Source organism: Cinclus cinclus, chromosome 6, assembly GCF_963662255.1.
Source record: "Cinclus cinclus chromosome 6, bCinCin1.1, whole genome shotgun sequence".
Taxonomy (NCBI): Eukaryota; Metazoa; Chordata; class Aves; order Passeriformes; family Cinclidae; genus Cinclus; species Cinclus cinclus.
In genome coordinates, this window is record NC_085051.1 from 43,517,268 (window position 1) to 43,532,278 (window position 15,011).

Sequence of the window (15,011 nt, forward strand, 5' to 3'; positions counted from 1 at the left end):
ATATGATTAATAAATTTGACAACACAGGCCAAATTGAGTCTCTATGCAAAGTGTCTTAAATGAGAGAATATGCTGAATGTATTAATAAATTATTTAAAAAAAAAGTTTAAAAATTATTACAATGCACTTGAAATTCCTATAGTACTGTGAGCTATGCATGCTTTGGTACTTCCTATTCATGATGGAAAATATTTTTATTCCATGTTTTCTATTCTTAACACAATTACATAAAGCAAACATCATGTACAGTTACATTGAAATTCTGAGAGTTTTGGATCTGGCCTTCTTGTTCTAGGAGGCATTTTGCTAAAATCTTCTATTGAAAATGTACTAGGTATTTCAGGTTCCATTGCACCTCTCTAGCAAGAGATTGAGAGAAAAAAAAAATGTTGTAATGTATTTTCTGTTTTATTCATCTGGTTGTTGAACAATAATTTAGTGTCCAGCTGTATCCAGTAAAGAAATTGTATTAAAAGAAAAAAAAAGATGATATATAGCACCTACATTTTTAAAGAGTGCTAAATTACTCTTAAAAATGTAGTATTAATGTACTGGCATATACTCAAACTGGTATAGTTCACAGAAGTGTAGAACAGCATTGCACACAGCTGTGGTGATTTGTGCACTGACATTCACCATATGTAGAATGATCCTTCACATTTAAAATCTTTTTTTATGGCAATGCAAATAAAATTTGCTTTTATGTTTGTATTATACTATACTGATAAATGTTGTGTTATTTATTTTTGTATTTAAATGGAAAAAAAATTAAAAAGGGAATCCAAAATTAAACTTGGTGAATTCTGAAGTCTTTTTTATTGAAGGTGTAGCAATGGAGTTAACAGCAAGATAATAGTCAAATGTTGACAAGCACAAGACTAAATGAACTAGGCAGGAGTGAGCTAACTGTATCATACATTGTGGTATAAAATGAAGAGCTATTGCACTCAAAATAAGTACTGAAGGGATAGACATATTTGCACAAGAAGTGATAGATATATCTGCTCAATCTTCTGAAAATATTATCAGATGCAAGTATGTTATTTGTTTGCTTTCTTAAATTTGGTTTAAAACTCCTATATTTGCAGTATACTTGAAGTGTTACTAGTCTCTTTTCTTCAGCTATGACCATTTTTAAAACAGGTTTTGGTCCTGATGTCTAATTGTGAAAAGAAGTCTTCTGAGATTTACATGTATTTGAAAAACTGGCTCCAAAGGCACAATTTAATATGCAATCACTTAAATCTGTTTTAAATTAGTATGATTTGCCAATTCCACAGCTAATATTTTAGCTCTTCTGGCAGTTGTGTGAAACTACACATTTCAGTGTTCAAAAACTCAATCAGTGTCAATGGGTTAGTTAAAGCAGTGCCAGCACACATACAAGATATCTACTGCACAAAAAGATATTGAAACTCAACCTTTTTTATTTTTTAGGAAACATTTATTTCAATTCTTCACTGAATTCAATGCAAGTTGCTTTATGTTCATACATGAAGATGACTTGAGATTCAGAAAGAAAACAGTTTTGCCTCACAATTTACTTAGGCAACTCGAAGCTAAATATCTCAGTATTTACCAGAAATTGCTCTGTTTCTCTAAACCTCCTGACTAAACTATTTTCTTTTAGGAAAAGATACTGCTTTTGGAGGAGTTACCTCATGTTTGCATTTGAAAGAACAGCTGCCTGGGAATAGCTTATAACCAGCTGTAATGGAATGAAGCGTGCTGTGAAATCTTTTGACTTCCAGAGTAAATACCTAATTTTGTGACATTGGTCTTGTTTGCTAAATTAGAGTAACCTCTAGTCAGAGTCTAGATGTTTCAGTGTTAAAATTTTGAAATACTGAAAGCAAAATATTCAGTGTATACATTAAAAAAAAAATTACCAAGTGTAAAGAAGTAATCTGCATCAGACAAGAAATTCAGGAACAAAATTCTATTAAATTATGAATTCACATAGATGCTTTCAGAAAATATAGGCTACATATGCTGTCACTTTATTATTACGATGTCCCATATTATTTCAGTTCAAGTGTTGTATTAAAAGAAAGTTTTTCAGCATGCTTAATACATTTTCCTCTGAGGTCTTAAATTCAAAGGTGATGGGTTTTAGAGTTCTATGCAGTTTGTCAATACCCATCTTTCCTGATACAAAAAAGATGTTGACCAGTGGGAAACGCTCCAGAGGAGAGCCACAAACTTGATCACGGGGCTGGAACACTTCTTTGAAGACATGTGGAGAGGGTTAGGACAGTTCAGCCAAGAAAAGAGACAGCTCTGGGAAGAACCTTATAAGAAATTCTAGGAAGTAAAGGAGGCCTACAAGAAAGAAGGGAGAGGAGCTTTTCACAAGGGAATGTAGTGTTGGACAAAAGGGAGTGATCTTAGACTGAATGTATTAGGTATTAGCTATTAGATTAGATATTAGGAAGAAATGCTTTACCAATAGGAGGATGAGGCTCTGGAAGAGGTTGCTCATCGATGTTGTGGACTTCCCAACCTTGGAGGTCTTCAAGGTCATACTGGTCAGGGGCTCTGTGTAACCAAATTTGCAGTTTCAGTTGTCAAGTTACTTTTATTTTTTCCCTCTTAAATATGTCATCACAGAGGGATTATCACCATTTCTGATTGGCATGGATTTGGCCAGCAGCATGTATGCCTTGGAATCAGCTGGCATGGGCTCTGCTGGACATGGAGGAAGCTTCAACAGCTTTTCACAGAAACCAATCCTGCAGCCCCCTCACAACCAAAATCTTGCCAAACAAATCTAACGCACTCCTAAAAACCAGATTTCCTCTAGAATAAATTCTTGTCATTGCCTTTGTTATTTGCACTGAGGGATGTGGAGAAGTGCTTAGAAGAAAAAGATATAAAAAACAAAGACAAACCCCCCCAGCCAAAACAAAAATCACACTACTTTTTTTTTTTTTGAGAAGTAGTTTCTGATGAAAGGGTTTGGGGTTACTTCATCTTCATTGCTATTTTTCTTTTTTAAAACTGATGTCCTGAATTTTGGAAATAAAGGCACTCAAGTTTACTTGGGACAACTTTCTAGAAATGTTTGCTAAAATAATTCAATACTTCAGAAAGACCTTTGTGAATTATCTTCTCGTGATTATAGAGAAGATAACATGGAGGGAATTGACTGAATAAATGAATATTAATTTTATTCTAAGCAACTGGATGATTAAAATAGTCTCATTTTAAATAAGCTCTCCAGGTTATCCTCACTTGAATCTATGTGAAAAATGAAATTATAGTGGAATGTTGAACAAAATAAAGCAGGAGCTTTATTTTTTTAAGAAGCATCTTTTTTTAAAAAAAACATCTTACTTATGGTAAACTAAAGTAAAATTGAGACCAGATTGCTATTGATTTGTTGTTGTTGTTGTTGTTTTGTTTAGTTATGTTTTTAAATTATGTTATATCTGAATATCTCAGGAAAAATTTTGGTTATTTAGGGGAGTTATTTGAGAGAGGAATCATCTGAATATTTTTGGTTAGCAGTGTGCAGGAGGTAGATAAAGATGCTGTTCTGCATTTAACAATATCATGCATACAGCTGTGAATAATTGTACCCATGCCAAGCAGGCTGTGGATTACCATTAGATGAGGAAAATATTAGCCAGTTTATATTTAGTATCATAAATCTTGAAAATAGCAACAGGAACAATGCAAAAGGCTTTTACATGACAGACTTGATCTTTCTGTTTTAGGCATCATGGTCCCAGAAACTGGAAAAAAATCATAAAAGGAATAGTGCATTTTCTTAAAAAAAAAAAAAAAAAGAAAAAGCTTTCCCTAATACATTAATTCCCTTCCATTACATTAACTCCCTTCCATCCTTATACCATCTGTTTTAATTGACACAATGCCACCAGTGAGCATTTGCATGAGACTGAAACTGTCTCCTGTTTTTGAGGGTAGAATACCTATTATTCATATTATTCATGCTGAATGCAAATTTGTCATCAACTGGAAATTGAATATCTTCAATTCACACAGAAAATGTAACCATTTTCACTTTAGGTGTTCTGTCGGCCACTCATATAGGTACATATATATATAGGTGATATGCAGAACTTGTATAAATTTTCTTTTTGCAGTCAAACATTACTATTTATTCATGCAGAACAAGTCATTCACCCACATGTGATGAAGGACCCTGAATATATTACTCCTACTACTACAAAAACTGTCCATTTACTTTTTCTGGGACTTTGACAGACTTGACTCTGTTCTTGTAGACCACTACGTATACACGAAGCAGCTACTTTTCAAGAAGTGGCTAGTTTAGGAAGACTACCAAACCTCCTAGAAGAAATACTGCAACATACTGTTTAATGGCCTGAATTCCATTTAATGATAAATATTCTATTTATCTTATGTGATCATTTTGTATCAATTCAAAATCATTAGAAATTATAGGGAAACGTAACAGTAACTTCAAAAATAAGAATGCTTCAGAAGCTTGAAAAGACATTGTTAAGGCTCCAGTTCTTGTTGCTGTAAACGGACTACTGCTGATAAATATAGTTATTACATAAGCTAAAATGCCTTAGTATGAAAAAAGACATTTTTTGATGCAAGAGGAGTTTAAGTCAGTTCAATTTCATGGATCCATGACAAAGAAATCATAAAAATCCACGAAGTGCCCTTATAAAGTATGTTACTGAATAGCAGCTTTTGTTTTTTCTTAGGATTCCAAACACAAACATATCCATTGTTAAGATACACATCATACTGATGTTTCTTGCTTGAGAGTCTCTGAAAAGGTCAACACAGATTTGAAAGAAAAAAAATTACAAACCTAATTAGAGTAGGGTGAGTTGTTTCTGACTTCACTTGTAAGCAGTCTCTGCTTAAGTCTTTGGCATCTTCTTTCTTTATTAAAAGGGAAAAGAGGGAAGAATCATAATCCTACCTGTAGTTCAAAACTAAATTTCAGAATTCAGCTTTGGACAACAACTGAGATATCTTATTTCCCAGGGGTAGATGGTGCCTTTTATTAAATTGATTAAGAAAGAAAAATTATTTAATTTAGCTTTTATGTGTTTTTCTAACTGTTCTAACTGCTCATTATGCTGGATGACTGATGACTTCATCATATATTGTGGGGTTTTTTCCTAAGGCAAGCAGTTCTTTTCAACTGTAAGACTTGTCATTACTGCTTATGTATACAGAAGCTTTAGTTACTAGATTATTATTTATTTGCCATAGAAATTTTTGAGGACTTTGCAGGGTTTCTTACACTTTTCTCATTTAACATGTCCATTTAATTATGAAACTTTGATTCCACAAAAGTAGTAATACATCCTTATAACTATGTATTTGCTAATCATTGTATTAATTATTTTCTATGTAATGTTGCATCAAAAATGTTAAGTCTGTGATGTATTTCACCTATAGGGAGATTCATCCTTGGTGTCTGCAGGATCATAGGATCATAGACTCATAGAATGTGTTGGGTTGGAAGGCACCTTAAATAGTATCTATTTTCAACCCCCCTGCTCTTGAGGCAGAGACACCTTCCTCTAGACCAGATATCTCAAAGCCCCATTCAACCTCTCCTTGAGCACTTCCAGGGAGGGGGCAACCACAGCTTCTCTGAGCTACCTGTTCCAGTGCCTCACCACCCTCACAGTAAAGAATTTCTTCCATATATCGCATCTAAACCTACTCTCCTTCAGTTTGAAGCCATTTCCTCTTCTCTTGTCACTACAGGCTCCTGTAAAAAGTTTCTCTCCATCTTTCTTGCAGACTCCTTTCAGGTACCTGAAGGTCACAATTGGGTAACCCTGAAGCCTTATCTTTTCCAATTCTCTCAGCCTTCCCTCACAGAAGAAATGTTCCAACCTTCTGATCAGCTTGGTGGCCCTCCTCTGGACCTGCTCCAACAGGTGCTAATCCTTCCTATGCTTAGGACCCCAGAGCTGGATGCAGCACTCCAGGTGGGGTCTCACCAGAAGGGAGAGAGACAAAGAGCCACTGCTTCCTGGTCAGGGTACTTTTGATGCAGGCGAGGTTTGGATTTGATGCTGAACTTTGGCTTTTTGAGCTGTGAGTGCACATTGCCAGGTCGTGTTCAAACTCTCATCTGTCAGCACCCACAAATCCTCCTCAGCAGGGTTGTTCTTCAGCCTGTGGTGATACTGGGTGTATCTAACCCAGATGCAGTACCTTGAACTTGGTCTTTTAAAACCTCATGAGATTCCCATGGGCTGACATCTCAAGCTTGTTCAGGTGCCTCTGGATGGCATCCTGTCCTTCAGGTGTGTCACCACACCCTCAGCTTGGTGTCACCTGCAAATCTGCTGAGGGTGCACTCAATTCCTTAATCAATGTCATTAATGAAAATATTAAATAACACTGACAATACAGATCCCTGAGGGACACCACCTGTCACTGGTAATCACTGGGACTCTGAGCTGTTAGTCACTGTGCTCTGAATGGGACCATCCAACCAAAATCTTATCCATCTATCAGTCCTACAGCTAAAATTGATCATATTACCCAAGGTTCTCTTTATAATCATTGTAGGGAGGTTTCAAACTCAACATAGCAGCCAGCAGTGGTTTTTTTTTTTTTTTTTTTAAATGCACATTGTTGAAGTACTAGAGTATATCATGCTGTAAAAGAGTCAGTGCTTGATTCTGGGAGGTGTTTTTAAGGGAGTTCTGCTGTAAATTTGAAAAGAGGGTGATAAAGGATAATTCTTGTCATTCTTCTTGTGCCTCCATCTGCATTAACTTGGAGAATTTTGGAAGGAAACCCTAGAGTACTGAGTATAGGAGAGAAAAAATAATTCAGGGTTTGGAAGTTCAGCATCAAAGCTCATACAAAATACATCCAATGATTACTGTTATAGTGGACACATGCTAATATACCATCTGTATGCAGAAATTTGCTGCTCTACACCATTGCTTATTCATTCAAACAGAGATAATGAGATTGTTTAACGATGATCTTCATGCCACAGAAACATTAATCTGCAGGGCACAAAAAATGAAACAAAACCCTAAGAACACATATCCTCTCATTGCTTAAGGGAGAATGGATGATTTTTCTCAAATATGAAAAAATGAGTATTTGCAGCCCAAATACAGCCCTAGTTTGCAACCTTAATACAGCTATTAAATATATCACATAATCTATTGACCACCATGATATGAAGAGTTTAAGCTTTATGTTTTTATTGGAAGATATCAAACTCTTTGTTTTATAAAATACTAAATAATCCAATTTGCATGGGCCATCCATAAAACAGGTTTTGACTTTCCTTAAAAGGATCATAGCTGAATTGGTCAATTCTAGAGAGAATTGATAATCTCAGATGGAATTCACCAGGCCTGTGAAATCATTATAAATACCTGTAGAGACACAATTTAGAATCTGAAGTATTTATTTGAGGCTTAAACACATCAATGACATAAAAGGTCTATTTCTCTTCTTCAGCAGTTCAGGTCTAAAACATTCAGAAGCCCCATTTTTTATCACATTTGATTAAATTTCATAAAGAAAAGACCTAAAAATAAGTTGGCCTAAATAAATATAAATCTATGTGAATTTTTATTTGAACACCTTTAAATAATGAGGACTTAGCAAAAAATTAAAAGACAATTTGATTTGACTCAGTTGGTCTTTCATTCAGACCTTGGGAAGATTATTCCCTGAGCTATCCTCATCTTTTAGTTGCTAGTCATTACTTCTGTTTCCATTTAAAATAGCAATCCGGGAAACTCATGAGGATTTCACACAATTGCTTAGAAATCCAAAAAAGTCAGTCATGCATAGCGAGCAGCAGGTCTGCCATACACATTCCAGAACCTGGAAATCCTGAACACTTCTGTTGACTGTGAGCAGATTAACAGCATGCTGTATGTAGAGAATGTACCATATTTTGGAAGCAGTGATTAATGAAGCTATGCTGCAGAGTTGCCATGTGCCTGCACAATATGCCTGACAGCTGGGGAAGTATCAGGTATATCTTTGTGCATGTGTGACCTCCTGGTACATCACATACCTGAACAATTTGGTGTATTTTGAAGACTGGTTTTATGGCACAGGCACAGACCAGCTGTGATGCAAGTGTACGGTATGTCTGGTGCTTTCAGGCATCACAAGCTTGCTGCACATGAGTAAGTCTGTACAATCATCTTATTTTTAGGAAATCCCAGACAGCCCTCATTCCTCCTCAGAAGGACTGTCTGTAAGGAAGTTAATGTTGGCACCGTCTGTGTTTGACTCATCCAGAACAGTGTTGACATAAACATCCATTTCAAATTGGTCATTTGTGAAAGGATTTCAGCATCTGGCTGGCACATATCACTGTTTGTCATACATAAGCTAGAAACCTAAATAGTACCATCTTCGCAGTACTGTCTTCCCAATTTACTCTTCAGATGACTTCTTAATTAAAATTAAGAGGAGCTTATTCTTTTTCATTTTAATTTTGTGCTGAAAATAATTTCTCTAACACTGATGTCTCTTGAAGCTTCTTTTTCCTTTAAGTCAAGAATGATGGCAAAGATAAAGGTCACTTATTGTTAATGTCAATAACTAATCTGTGCTGAATAGCTTTTTTTTCCTCAGCAATAAGTGAGAAAATAATTCAGAAACTCTACAGCTTTAATACTATTTACATTAAGAAAGGCAATTTAATTACCTTAGAAGCATTTAGGTACTGACCAGTGCTGAATACAGTGGGACAATCACTGCTGCTCTGCTGCTGCTGGGTACACCATTGCTGGTGCAGGCCAGGATGCCATTGACCTTGTTGGCCACCTGGGCACACCCTGGCTGATGTTCAGTTGGCTGTGGACCAGCACCCCCAGGTCCCTTTCTGCCTGGGAACTGTCCAGCCACACCATCCCCAGCCTGTAGCGCTGCAGAGGGTTGTTGTGGACAAAAGTGCAGGACACGACTCTTGATCTCGTTAAACCTCATATTGTTGGATTCAGCCCACCTCTACAGCCTGTCTGGGTCCACCAAAAGAGCTGTGAGGCGTTTATATTTTAATGGATTTATAGCATAAATTAAGAAGTCATTTAGTTAAATAAATGTTCAGTTCAGAAATGTAGAATTGGACAACAAAATTTTGTGTGTCATATAAACCTTCAAATTTCTTGAATGTGTTGTCTACTTTGCATTGTATTTTGATATGTTCTGTAACCCTTTTAACATTGGTAATACTTTTATATTTACATTTCATATTCTTCACCTTCAGTTTGATACATAAGTGTCTTGTCTCGTGTTTTCTTGCATTCTGTGGAATTTCTACTTCTGGAAGAGATATTGACCAGCTGAAAAGAAAGCAATTTTCTATAAATAATTCTATCCCCAAAAAATTGCTTCCAAACTGTTTTCCCCATCTAGTGCATGAAACTACAGAATGTCCATTTACTTTTTTAACAGGCAGGGAAAGTAAATGGTAAAGTTTGAGGTTGGGACTTTGCCAAGGGACTTTGCCCTACAGCTTTGGGAATCATTGGCCTAGAAGCTGGCATTTCTGTGGTTCTAGAGAGCACAGCTTACGGAAAGAGTAGTCAGATTAAAAATAGACAGTTCTTTGGGCAGATTTGTGTTAGTCCCCAGGCTGGTCTTATAATTGAACAGTAAATTAAATTGGATTAGTTTTGAATTTGTCTTGACATGCCATGGTGATCAAGTCAAGGCAGGGGAGCATGGGGTGGTCAATCATACTTTAAGTGAAAACAGAATATACACATTTGATATATGTTATATCAATTTCTTAAATGCATTTAATCTCTTGTGGCTACAACCAAGGCAGGAGCAAGATATTTTTTCTTTAAGATGGAAACTGAAAATTATAGCCTACAGCTTCAGAGCAGCAAGATAAATTCAGCCAAAAATTATTCTCCTTTCCTTTTTTTTCCCTTTTTTTTCCTTTTTTTTTCTATATTCAATAGCAAAGTGATTCTCTTTGAGCAATTAAACTGAATATTCAATAGAGAAACTGAACTAGAATAATCACTGAATAATTTGACTAGGAATCGTGCCATGAGAGGAACAGCTATTGTGATATCCCAGGAACTAAATGTACTGGAAAATTCATTTTTCTTTTATTCTGGAACATTTCCTTGGGTCTACTGAGTTTATGAGTGCCCTTCTTGCTGTTTGAAGTTTATTTAAAATGGAGGTGCTTGATATTGTCTCTCATGTGGTGCTTCATTTTGTATGATGTCAAAATTTTGAATGGAAAAATGTCCTTGCCCTGTGAAGTGGACATTTTTATAAGATAAATTTGGAGCATCGTAAAAACATCTTTAGATTTGGAAGTCTGGAGCCTGATGAAAGGGGCAGTCTTCTTTCAGTTAATTATGAATGACTAAAAATTACATATGTAGTCCAGAGGACTGGATAACTCTTCTAAGAAAACCAGCCTATGTAAAACATTAAATTCATTTCATTCTAGGCAATTTTTTTCCAATGCTTTGACTGTGTTTTAACTGTGAGAAGCTGTACACATATTCAAGACCTTAGATAGCTTTTCGTAAGCTAGTCTGTACATACCTTTGGTATTTGCTAATAGCTTTTTGTCTGATTATTGCTTACCTGAAGATTGTTTCTGTATTGAACCATCTTGATTGTGCTGAGTGTTTTCTGTGAACTAGGTTTAAATATTACAGTAAAAAATATAATGTGAATTTTTGAAAATAAGTATAAAACTACCTCACTGACAATTTAGCCTGAACTGGACTCTGAACATTCTGAACTGAGCACTGTTATGACACAGCCAATAGGTGCCAAAGTAGCAATTCCTTAGAATTAACACTCTTCAAACTATAATTGTATTAACTGTCTGTACTAAACTAAAAATGGAATTAAATATTGCTGGCAAGCAGTTTGGAGAACTCAAGACTAGAATGGCATGTAATGAAAAGGAAGTAGTTGTGATTCTGCTCCCCCTAAGGTGGAAAAAAATTAACACATCTAAGATGTGATGATGGAGCAGCACGAAATTCTACCTGAAATATATTTTAGTAATTCAGAGATTACCATTCATTTTTAGCTAGATAGCTGTGAACTTTGCATGGAAATATTTAAAACACTTTTTTTAATGTTTTATTTACATGTAAGTAGTTCCAAGTGGCTTATGCAGATACTTTACTCAAGTCATTTGGATTTGTTAAAGGTGCGGATATTCAAAATAAATATCATCAAGTCATCCCTCAGAAAACACAGTTCAGATAATGTATATTACTACAACATAATCCAATTTCAAACTCCTGCCTCAGAAATATTCCAAAGGAAATTACCACTGTATTACTGAGAAAAGTTCCTTTTTTGGGCTTTTCTCTCTCCATTTTGGAAATTGCTTCTGTGTCTCATGAAGGGTTTACACTTTACTTTGTTGGGAACTTGGATAGTCATCACTTAGATTTTCTAAATGTCTTTTTTATTCTGTGAAGTTTATAAATTTGTTTCCACTTCCTGTGGACAGGATAACAGGGAAGACATACAGCCAGGCAACATAAAGGCAACTAGAGGCAACATAAGCACTCTCTACACTGGTTGCTAGTAAAAAAAAAACAAACAAACACAAAATGAAAAGCAAAAACAAAGTAGTTTTTAATTGGAATTTCACCTTTTAAACAAGACTGTGCTTTTGTTACTTTTCTTTTTTTTTTCTCTTCAATATAATTAAATTGGTTCCTAATGCCTTTCACAGACTTGAGGAAAAATAACTACTACATCTTTTAAGAGCTACATCTTTTGAAATGTTACATATCAAGGATTAAAATTATTGTTCTGTAGTAGAGGATTAGAAGAAAAAGAAACTCAACGAAAGAACCAGAGAAAAACCGCAACAAGCCATCATACTCAACAACAGTCTCTCTGATGCCAAAGCACAAATGATGAAATGACAACCTCAAAAGAAAGCATTTTTTCAGGAAAGTACATTCTTAGCATACTTCTCATTATCTGAGTATTCAAAGTGAGTCAGGATGAGATGCTTCTTTCTCATGCAAGTAGTGTGACAATCATGAAAGATTATCCATCACTATACAGCATTTTCTCATGTATTTGCTAATCTCCAGTGTTTTCAGTGGAGAATAAAATAGTAACTATAGTTATCGTGAGTCTTTTGTGTAGTTCCCTGACAGGACAATGCTACTGAATTACCCATTCCACTGGTTATTATTGGATTTTTATTCAAGATATATTCATTGTCTTGGTTTTCAGTAGGACATCTGAAGGTCGTGGTGAACTGCTTAATTGCTGAGTAGTTCAGTTTCATACATTGAGAAGTTGAGATGAACCTGAATATGAGATTCTAGAATAGATTCTATATTTCCAAACTATTTTATCAATGTTAAAATTAGAAATGTACACACCCTTCACAGGAAGAAGGAATATCAATCACATTAGATTGAAGTCTTTATATGATAAAGAAAAAAGACTTTTTTCATGTAGGATCAAGATACTACATCTTTCAAAGAAGGAGGTAACTCATAGTACATATATTTTATGCTGAGCCTGGGAAGAATCAGAGACACAACTTATTCGTGTGGCATTATATCTGAGAGTGGAAAAACTATGAGTTCACCTAATCAGGTATTTATTTCTAGGAACATTTGATTGTGTATATTTTAGGACCAATACCAATTTTTGACATAACTAAACGACTTAGTTACTGAGTCAGCTTTACTTGATTTTTGGAGTACCCTATTCTCTTGATGTAAAAGAATCCTAATGCTAAAACAAACAATGACAGCTATGTGGTTTTGATATCTTTATATGGTCCTGTCTTTTTTTTTTTAACTTGGTGGCAGAAGACATTATAGAAAGAACACAGTTTCTGTATCAGGGAGGACTTACATTTTTTGCTGTTTTGCATGTTCAGTGATAAAAGTGGAAGAGCAAGAGAAAGACAATCAAAGTTGAAACATTCTCATGTACTTCGGTGAGGCTAGCTGGCCACAATTTATACTTTGTATGAACCACTATAATGTAATGCTTATGCCACTGGTCAATATAGTGAGACCTTGCTTTTTAGAGGGTTATGCTTCTAACAACAAGCAATGACAATTCAAAAGTTTGTGGCCTTCAAACCAAACCACATCAGTTTGTCCTTTCCAAAGTCTCTAATGTAGCTGGATGGAAGAGACACAAAAGTCTCCCCAAGCCATGATGTTATATATATATTGAACATTATTAGTTATAAAAATTAATTTTGGGTTTTGAAATCTAAAATACCATCCATCTTTTTAAAAATAGATAATTAGAATACCTTACCCTTGATATTCAACTATTACTGGTTGAATTTGTTTGAATCAGTAGTACTGGTTACTTTGCTCTTTATACCATTTCAGGATTTGTTAATTAAAAGTTAAAGAAACAAAATTAACATTATTGAAATTCATCTTACTGTTGCAAAAATTATTTTAATAATGAAAAATAAGGAAGATCGGTTTTGTTTCATTTGAACAACTAGTAGGTGAGTTTCAGATGAGTCAGCATTATATCAAAAACTTCACAAGAAAGAGGCATAGACTCCTTTAAGTTGAAGAAAACCTCTGAAACCAACTGTCAACCCCACAGTTCCATGTCCACCGGCTAACCATGTCCCTAAGTGCCACATCTACACCTCTTTTAAATCCCTCCAGAAATGAAGACTAAACCACTTTCTTGGATAGCCTGTTCCTGCATTATTTCTGTTCAGATTTTTTCCTAATCTCCAATCTAAACCTCTCCTGGCACAATCTCTTTTCAAATCTCTTGTTACTTGGGAGAAGAGACCAACCCCCACCTCACTGAAACCTGCTGCTTTGAGCAACCTGGTGTAGTAAAAGATGTGCCTGCCCATAGCAGGGGGATGTCAGAATCAGATGATCCTTGAAGTCCTTTCCAATGTAAACCATTCTATAATTTTATGATACTGCTAAAAAAAAAAAAATCAAAATAGTAATAAAAAAAATCAATGTGGATACTGGCTGGTGGGAACAAAGTATTTAAACCATGAGATTCAGCAAGGAGGAGAAAATAATTTTGCCCAAAGTGACCTTGCAGTTGAGACTGCTAAAAGTGTCAGTGTGCGCAAGCTACATTTTTTATGCTTTCTGTTGTTAGTCCTCTGCGTGTTTTGTGAAGTAGAACTCCTGTGGAAAGATAACACACTTTCACAGACATGCCCAAAGCCTTTTTTTTACAGTGAGACTGGCGCTATTCCTCCTATTCCCCCTCCCTTACGGGGATGAGCTGAGCCAAATTGAACCTGGGTCCCTGTGTGTCTCTGCCATCTGATGTTGTTAGTGAAGTAATGAAATAAACCCACTCTTTGCATTTCAGCTGTAGTTTGATGGTTGGCTGTGGTTACCTGTATGTGTTAATTCACACACTGACCAAAAATATTTTCATTAATAGCAATTTTGATAACTCGTGTTCACAATAGGTGGTCACCTAAAGTAGTTCTAAATACTAATATTTTGCTGAAACTCCCTGGTACCTTGAAAAGGTTTAGAGTAAAACACCCTGGGCAAAATGGAAAAAAAATAGGAAAACAAAAGAAAATTCCTGTTACATTTCAATTTTTTTCTCTACTGCATCTGATTTTTAAAGCTGAAAACTGTGAAATGAAAAGTTAAAAAGGTTTAGAAAGACTTTAGCAACCCAAAAAAAGTAGCAAGTAAATTAATAAGTCTTTTCAGATTACTGTTTGGGGACCTAACTCTACACTTTCACTATCAAGAGTGTATGACTCAATAAGGATGTTTACTAATGAACAAGATTTATTATGATTACCTGATAGTTGCACTCACCTCATGATGCAAAACCTGAATACTGAAATAGCTCTGGTCAAACTCTGTTTTGTCATCTTACAAACAATTATTTCGGAGGTGAGGGAGAGGAGAAGGTGAGAATATTTGTTGCAGAGATAACTCTCATATTTAATTCCTGAAATTGTTAGTGGGTACCTTTTATTTTTTATCATTCAAGGAAGACCAAATATAGGATAAATACTGGAACACAACCATGGAAAATTA